Here is a 9,411-nt window from a genome sequence, read left to right on the forward strand (position 1 = left end):
GGTATTCATTTATTTTGTTTTTCAAAATCTGGTGAAGAATCATCCCTTTGATATGCAATCAGAGCAACAGGTAAAAAAAGGAAACATTAGACTGCCCAACTGGAGCCCGATAGACCTTTGTCAGCATTTAAAAGCTCCCCAGGCAGCCCCAGGCTTCTAAAGTGGAGATTGCCTGACTCCAGTATTGAAACTGGCTTCCTTCTTCCTAATCCTCACCAAAGACCATTACTCAGGATCACCTAGTCACTTCACTCAGCCTTCCACATTGGTTTTCCCATCTAGCCCCTTATCCCCAAGAGAAAAGAAACCACAGTCCCAACCTGAATTCATCACTTGAAATCTCCATGACAGGAAGTGCACTGTGACATGACAAGAAGTGCCAAGTGTCCTCCCCAAATCCAGATGACCTCAATACTCTGGGCCTTGCAATTTGAGAGTTACTGTCTTTAAGTCATTGAGAAGTCTAATCACTGGGTTCATCTCTATGATGCAAAGGAACTCAGACACAGAGAAAGTGGCTGAGAGCCTTGTGAATTTGAATCATAACCCCATAGGGATGATTGGAGAGTGTTAGAAAATAAAATTAACCTCTTAAAATATTTTTTTAAGGAATTCAGAATATCATTACATCTTTGATCAAAACAGCCTTATGAGGTTGTTGAAAATGAGAACTGACATCTTTCACAAATGAGGAAATGGACATTTGTTGAGGTCCAGACATTAGACTAGAATTTGAAACATGGGATTTCTGAACTAATTAGGCAATGTATATTTGTTAATTACTTACTGTCAATAAATAGACTTTTAACAAGACAAAGCCATATTCCCTCTCTTCAAGTAATGTATAACTAGAAAGGAAACAAAAAATATTTAACACATACAATGTCACTAAAATTTGGTGTTTATCTAATTGCCAAGTGATTATTGCTAAGGACTTGCAGAGCTGGGTAAACACTGATTGCCAGGTAGGTTTTGGCACTGGTTAGGGTTTTGAAACTGGGCTCTGGATATGGGATGTAAGAATTTGTAATCTCCATTTGCTAATAGGAATAGAAAAAAAAATGTCAAAGGAGCCCAATCCAATGTTTGCTGAGAGACTGAAAAACAGAGAGAGAGAGAGAGAGAGAGAGAGAGAGAGAGAAAGAAAGAGAGAGAGAAATGTTGTCCTAAAGAGACAGTTTTTATAACATAGTACTTGGAGGGCTATTTGAAAGAGGAATTAAACTAATGTTATAAGGCTTCCTACCAAAAGGAGAATATTCCAGTGGAAGAAATTTTAGCTCTTCTGTAAGTATCGCACAAGAGATGGATCATCCTTAGAGATATTTCAGAAAGCATTCCCACAATGAGAGATAGTTTAGAGGAGATGACCCATCCTTTGTAAAGCTCACTAAGCATATAGTACATCGTGAAGTGTTGAGAATAACTAGGGAAGTACAATTAAAATCCATGATGCTGAGATGCAAAGAAAAGGAAAAGCTACCTGTTCGTGCCATTGGCACCCAAATCTGGACTTGGTTGCCTTTGTCCCAGGATACACAGAGTGATTTGCCATTTGTTGAAAACTTTCTCCTGTGATGGAAAAGTCAAAGACCCTACTTGGTCAACAGAAATACGCATAGAGGCAGCTGCTGGAAGACCTAGCCTTACCTCATGGTGTAACATGTAGTGACTGTATCTAAAGAATTCAAGAGATTTGTCACATAGTAGAATAGGAGATACTATTTCATGAAGTTATCTGATCTACAGGCCACTTTTCCAAGATAGTGAAATTCTTTTTTTTTTTTTCAAGATTCCATTTAACTATTCATGAGAGTCACACAGAGAGAGAGGCAGAGACATAGGCAGAGGAAGAAGGAGGCTCCCTGAGGGGAGTCCAATGTGGTATTCGATCCTAGGACCCGGGATCACTATCTGAGCCAAAGGCAGATGCCCAACCACTGAGCAACCCAGGTGCCCCAAGATAGTGAAATTCTGAAGCTATCACTAAATGGTCCTTCCATTTGTGCAACTCCTTAACAGAGAGTTTTGTGTAATGTCTGGTCCCCATGGTTCTTTATTAATCCACACAATTAGCAAAATTTATAGGACAATTACTTCATTCCAGGCTCTGTGCTATCATTAAAGATAGAAGGGAAAGTAAAAACGATTGGATCTTATGAAAATTATGATCAAGTCAGAAAGAGAGACAAACATTAATCAAAGAATCATATGATTGAATATATGAGTACGAATGTTCTAATTTTATTAGCGAAAATCAGAGGATACAAGGAACATGTATTTGACAAGTCTGACCAAACCTAAGATGATCAGGGAAGACTGCCCAGAGGCAGTGATATCCTGGCAACACAAAGCAACATGACATATCAATGCATTGTTGGGACTGAGAGGAGGGCCAGGTGGCTACAGAAAGGGTATTTAAAAAAAGGCAGCCTATGAGAGGTGAGGTTCTGGAGATTGGCAAGAGGCTATCAGTAGCCTTTTCACTTAAGCAAGAGAAGGAATTGCTAAGGAGATGATGGGCTGGGTAGGACGTGGTAGTGATGACAAAGGTCTGGACTGGAGAATTATTTAGATTATAAAATCAGCAGTCCTTAGTGATGTTTGAAACTTGAGAGTAGAGGGTATTAAGAATGACTCCCTGGGGTGCCTGGCTGGCTCAATCAGTAGAGCATGCAACTCTTGATCTTAGGGTTGTGAATTCAAGTCCCATTAGTGCTTAAAAGAAAAAAAATTTTAAAATGACTCTCTAACTTGTGATTATCCAACTGGAGAAATGGTGTTATAGTTCTCTAGGATGGGAAATTCTAAATAATCAGTTTAGGAGAGGATCATGAATGTGATCAGGACATATTGGCTTAGGGTTGCTTTGAGACATCTAAATGGAGATATGAGTTCATTGTTGGATACTTGTGTGAGTAGAATTCTTAGCCCATACATGAATTAAATATTGTTATCTTAAACCCTTCAAAATAGCTCAAATGATTAGGTCAAGAGAAACTCAGTCCAAACTCTTCCCCTGAAAAAACAACCAAATAGCATGTAGTAATAGTTTGAAAGGTGCTGGGAAATCAGACTTCCTTCTAGAATTACATTCATTCATTTATTCATATGCATACATTCAAATATTATATATTAAATAAATAGATATTATAACTTTGACCTAATAGATATTACACAATTGACCTATAAAATCTATCTGGATCTTTGTTTTGGTGACTCATGTAAGTGTGTGTATGTGTGTGTGTAATTCTACTCACTGACATATGCACTCACAAAGCATCCTGAAATAAAGCATACTTAACACATTAATATTTGAACAAATACCTGTAAAAGTCGTAAGCCCTTGAAATCACTATATTTACTTAATAAGAAGAATCAATTCCAGAGCTTCAGATTCATCTGCTTGAATCATATTCTTTAACTTAGAAGTGAATATACAACGTAGTTAATGCTAGTTGTCCAAAAGTGTCCTCTCAGGACGTGGTATCAAACAGCCCCACTCAACAAAGCACTCGTGCACCCATTTCTATCAGGCCCCTATTTGCTAACAAACCCTGAATGGTTTTCATGGGTAACGGGTTGACATATCATCCTTGACACATGGCACGTAGGCCACATGCTTGACTCGGTCTTGCAGCCCTTCAGGCAATGAAGGATTGCAGACAGCCACAGCCATGCCCACAAAGCTGCGCAGGTGCCCTCTGGAACCAGCGGTAAGATTATTTGTGGATTTGGATTCCAAGGGCTCATAAAGCGGAGTTAAATATCATCACTGTACCAAAGTTTATAAACTTGTTAATGCACACACTGCTCATTGGTACATGCAGATGAGCTAGCTGTGATTATTAACGTAGCATTTATGGAGGCAGATGGGGAAAGCATGCAGGAAAGATGAACAGTGTTCGGGTCTTAGAAAGGACACCATGTTTGTGTTGAGGCTCTCCATTTGACCAGGACTTTTTCATCCTAACACCAAAATACAGTGAAAGATGTTTTTAGATAGACCAGCTACATTTTGCCAGGATGGCTCTAAATATTAGGCTGTTTGTTTTTCGGTAATTTCTGAAAATTGGATGATCTAGGTATACATGCATGGTTTGCAAACTTTAACCCCAAGATACATGTGACACAATTGTCACAAGCCTTTGGAGAACTGCAGATTTGGAGGAAAAAATACCCTCATAATGCAAATGTTTTTAAGTATAACTATACACAACCTGTTCCCCTGCAAAGCCTGTACAGTGCAGGTTTACCCCAGAACCAGGGAGGGGGGTGTGGAGCTACAGAACTGAGGATGTTGGGGAAAGCTGGAAGTTTGGTTTCCATAAAAAAAGACCACTGAGCCATTTCTAAGGAGAAAGGTCTGGAAGAGCCAGGCAGGATTTTGAGGGAGAGAGAGACAGGGATGGAACAAGCTCCCCTAGAGACTGGGGGATCTTCAAGGAGAGAAACATCTCAAGAGATTTGTTATTTTGCCATGAGTTGCAGGGCAGATTTCTCACTTTGTTACCTCTTCTGGAGAATTCAGGAAACATGTTTTATTTAAGATTCTGGGGATAGCTATTTATATTTCTTTTGTTGAAACAGATTTGAGAGGGAATAAACGACCTCGGATCATTCTGAATGCAACTCCCATTCTTGGGAGGTAAGTGCAGCACTACAAAAACTTAAACTGCTACAACATTCCATAGTATATCAATAGCATTTGTTAGTTAGGGATACACAGAAGAGGGACGTCATTCCCACACTCCAGGGGTCTCTTCAGCTTTTGTCTCACTCAAGAAGGCAAATTAAAGTGTATGTGACTGAGAGAGATAAAAATCTAAAAAAAAAAACCCCTGACTCTGCTCTCATTTATAAAAATTTTATTTACAGGGGTGCCTGGGTGGCTCAGTGGGTTGAGTGTCGGCTCAGGTCATGATCCTGGGGTCCTGGGACCAAGCCCCTGTCAAGCTTCCTGCTCAGTGGGGAGCCTGCTTCTCCCTTTACCCCTGCTCTTGCTCTCGCTCTCAAATAAATAAATAAAATCTTTAAAAAATTTTCAATTTACAAGTTTCTGTATTTTAACCACTTTGGGCAATATGTAAAGCAGTGTAGCATTGTTCTTTAGAATTGGGTTTGGAAAAAAAAAAAAAAAAAGAATTGGGTTTGGGAGCCAGGTTGGTTGAGCCTGAATCCCCACCGCAGCCCTTTCCAGTCATATGATATTGGACAGATAACCTCTCAGAGTCAACATTTCCTCATCTCTGAATTATTGTTGTGAAGTTTGAATAAAATCATGTATGTAATTATTGCTTAGCACTATATATGTGCACAGTAAAAATTAGTAAATTTTTGCTATAGTTATTTTTAGCAATAAGCAATGTGGAAAAAGTTTCACAACTGATAATAATAAGCCAGCAAGTCCTAATTGCTACTGTGGGTAGTCCTGGGGTTCTCCTAATTTTTTTTTAAATCAGGATTTAATTTTATTATTTTAGTTAGGACTTAATTTTAGTTTTATTATTTTATCACCAAGTGGAATTTATCATGCATCTATGCCACTTTATCCCATGATAAGTATTTTATAGTGTAAGCTAAATGAACATGTCTTTAGCCTTAGGAAAGTAGAAAAGAAAATAGGCATCTTAAACAAAACAAAACAAAACAAAACAGAAAGGATGCCTGAGTAGCTCAGTGGTTGAGTCTCTGCCTTCAGCTCAGGTGGTGATCCGGGGGTCCTGGGATCCAGTCCCTCATCGGGCGCCCTGCAGGGAACCTGATTCTCCTGCCTGTGTCTCTACCTCCCTTTCTCTGTGACCCTCATGAATAAATAAATAAAATCTTTTTTAAAAAATGGGCAACACTGACCAAGATTAACATTTCTCAGAACATATATAATTTATGTGCTGATAAAAAGGAAGCTTTTTAAGCAAAATCAAAGAATAATAATGAAGAAACTGGACAGTGAGGTGTTCAATTGCAGAAATTATCAATTCTTTCTTGATCTTGGCTCCCGGGCATTCATTCCTGGAAGCACTACATGCCTACAAGAGCCTGGTATGTTCCAGGCACTGGTCTAGGTGCCTGAGCTACGGCCCCTAACAAAGCCGAGAAAGAGTCCAGCTTCATGCAGTTTACATCCTATTGAAGGCTGGATAGCATCGTTTTATTTGTAACGTATCAAAAATGGCACCATGAAGGAAGGTGGATCTGAGACTTGCCATCACTTAGGCTCCTTTCCAAGGCTGGTCCTCTAGAGGCTGAGGCTATTTATTTCTTCCTAGAATCGTGTCTTTAAGTGGGTAGCTCCCACCAGGAGACAAGGAAAATACAGGCAATTCTCGATCCTTAAAACACTTGGATTTCCCTTAGGAAAGGGACGCTGAATTAAAAATGCATCACATGGGGGGGGGGGTGCGGTGGCGGCGTGTCTGCCTGGGTGGCTCAGTCAGTTGAGTGGCTGACTCTTGATTTCAGGTCTGGTCATGAGCTCAGCCTTGCATCAGGCTCCGCACTCAGCTGGGAGGCAGCTTGAGGATTCTCTCTTCCTCTACTCCTCCCCCATCTCTCTATAAAATAAATAAATAAATCTTTTTAAAAAATGCATTACATCTTCCTATTGAAAATATAACTTGCTCATTGAACAATCACTTAACCATCTCTAGTTGATCTCTAGTATAAAATTTAAAGTAAGTTTCATCAAAATGAAAACTTCTATGCACTTTCACAAGCTTTCTCACAAATCTTCACCTCTTAGTTTAACCCGGTTTTCTGCATAATTGGTATAAAGAAATATACTCACGTTGAATTCTTTAACTAAAAAGTCTTATGTAACACATTTAAGATGCAGGCACCAATTCCCCTTACCAGCAATTTATCAGGGAATTATTCATCAGGGCTTGTCCTTGGATATGCTACCCATCTATCAAGTCACCATAAGTAGAAACTATGGAATCAGGGGCTCTTCAGTAAAGACACTATGCTTCTGAAAAAGAAAAGAAATATATATATAACACAAATGTAAGCCAGATTGAGAGAGAGAAAGAGAGAGAGAGAGAGAGAGAGAGAGAGAATGAAGATCCTAATAGCTATATCTCAAGATTCTAACTTGAGAACTACTCAAAAAATGACACCACAGTGTAGATAGCATTAATGAAAATTAAATAGGTCTTCTTCCATGAACCAATCTTTCACATGGCCTAAACCAGTTTACAGGAAAGTAGACGTTTTACTAATGTGTTTTAGAACATTGAGGCAAAGGAAGGGTTAATAACAAGAAAAAATAAAAGCACAAACATAAATACCAAGCCTTCAGCATACCCCCAGAGGATGTTTAATTGTCAGACAAATAGTTCAGACCTTTTATGATAAATGTCAAATGTTTGATGCTTATAGAGGAATGAAGTAAAGTCAAGACGGAAATTTGAGCCTTGAATCAGTGTGTGAAAGCTAGGGCCACATTGCAAGGAGGTGGGTGCTGCACAGGAAGCCTGGTGAGCTCAGAGCCATGGTGTCTGGGTCACTGTGATCCTGGAGAAGTCATGGAATCCCCACTACTGGGGGAGCAGACCAGCTTCAAGGAGCACCCCTAGCTGTATGATTTTAAACCACTTCCCCCACCACCACCACCCTTAGTTTCTGAGTCATCATGAGCTATATTTAGAGAGTAGGCAAAACAGATTTCCTTTGCCTGATTTGTTCAGAAGCTGAGAATATCCAACCGAACACGAGTCCTTGTCAGTTGTACACATTCAGGCCCAACTCAAAGCTTAATTCCTCCATATAACTTTCCTTAACCAAGCTTATCCTCACTCTGGTGCCTCCATGTGGTTTCAGCAATTCTGCATGTTCTTTACATTGTATTTTCTATACAGTGATTATCATTCTTCTTGCATGCATTATTGAATGCTGTGTTTGGGTGACTGGATTATTGAACGGTCTAGTAGAAAAAACATAGGTACATATTAACAGTGTTAAATAATGCCATTTCTCTATGTTTCAATGTTTCATTATTAAACACTCAAAATTTTCAATTGAAAAAAAAAGAATTAAAGGTGTGGGCACCATAGTCGGACCTGGGTTTAACTCTCAGCTTTGTATCTTTCTAGCTGTGTGACCCTGGGCAAGTTACTTAATCTCTTTGATCTGTAGTATCTCAACCGGAAGAAGATTGTGAACAATGCTGACCTCATAGCAGTTTTTGAAGATTCCTTGAAATGCTGAGTATAAAATACCTGGCACAGAGGAGACACTATGTCGTTTTAAAAAGATGTATTTATTTATCTTAGAGAGGGGGAGGGGAGATGGAAAGGGAGAGGGAGTGGCAGAGGGAGGGAAGAGAGTATCTCAAAGTTTGCCTAACCAATGGAGCCACCCAGGCACCCCAAGGAGATTCTATTAATCTTAATTCTCTGTCTTTTTTTTTTTTTTTTTCAGAAGTACCAGTCTTTTGGGGGAAGAGTGGTTGTTTTGTTTAACTCTCTCATAATTTCAAACATTTAGCACAGTTCTTTGCCTAGGGAAAGTATCCAATTCCCACTGATTGAAACAAATCTTTGATTTAGTAAAATACGAAGAGAATTAAGGGTAAAACAAAAAGGAAAGAATGTTTGACACCAGATTTGGTTCTCATTCTTGGCTAGCTGAGTAGGCTCTACCCTCTGGGAGAACCATCCTTAGAAGGATGGAATTGAACTAGAGCACAAGGTTGCAAACTGGTGGCCCTCAGACTATACTTGGCCTATAGACTTGTTTTGGTTGGTCCACAAAATATTCTTTTCTGAACCTTGACTTGTTTGGGAACATTAAAAAATTATGACATTTACCATGAAAATCAGATTGCTGAAATTTTATGGAAAGATCTGGCAACCTGGGTCCATGTTTCCACATGACAGCAGTGTAACAGAGTGGAGGTCAGCTCCCCCTATAGAGGTGGCACGTGCCAACCAGTTCACACAGTCCCCTTCTGGCTCATCACACTTGCTTGTGTTGCCTGCCTCATTCTGGAAACACAAGAGAAGATAAATTCCAGAATCCCTAGTTGTTCTCATTTTTGAAGCTGAGGGCATAACCGCTGGTAGAGCCAGCAATGATTTACAGGAACACTGGCTCCTGTCTTGGAAGGGCCCAAAGGCCTGGAGCTAGACCTTTTGCCTCTCTCCATGGCCATACACTGAGCAGCAGCCTGGAGAACATGGAGGTTTATAACAGGAAAACTAGAAGAAGAAACCAAACTCATTAATTGTTCCCAGAGCATTTGGTAAAATAACTGAAACTTCATTGCTTTCAGAGAATATTAAGGAGGAGACCCTAGTTTCCCTTCCAGAAGCATCTCAGAATGATCCCTTTGGAACAGAAACCAGTGCTGTGCCAGAAAGTAAAGGAGGATATGATTTTAATGCAGAGCCATGGGGCCTTTGCCCTGCC

The 9,411-nt window shown here is 39.7% G+C and overlaps 1 long non-coding RNA gene across 1 annotated transcript; it reads left to right on the forward strand.

Moving 5' to 3' along the window:
• The first annotated feature begins 3,611 nt into the window (after window positions 1-3,611).
• Window positions 3,612-8,207, forward strand: LOC112668901 (uncharacterized). Its single transcript, XR_003141937.3, has 3 exons — window positions 3,612-3,716; window positions 4,591-4,648; window positions 8,094-8,207. It is a non-coding gene; the product is annotated as an uncharacterized LOC112668901 (long non-coding RNA).
• Window positions 8,208-9,411: the final 1,204 nt, after the last annotated feature.

Source organism: Canis lupus, chromosome 23 (genome assembly GCF_003254725.2).
Source record: "Canis lupus dingo isolate Sandy chromosome 23, ASM325472v2, whole genome shotgun sequence".
Taxonomy (NCBI): Eukaryota; Metazoa; Chordata; class Mammalia; order Carnivora; family Canidae; genus Canis; species Canis lupus.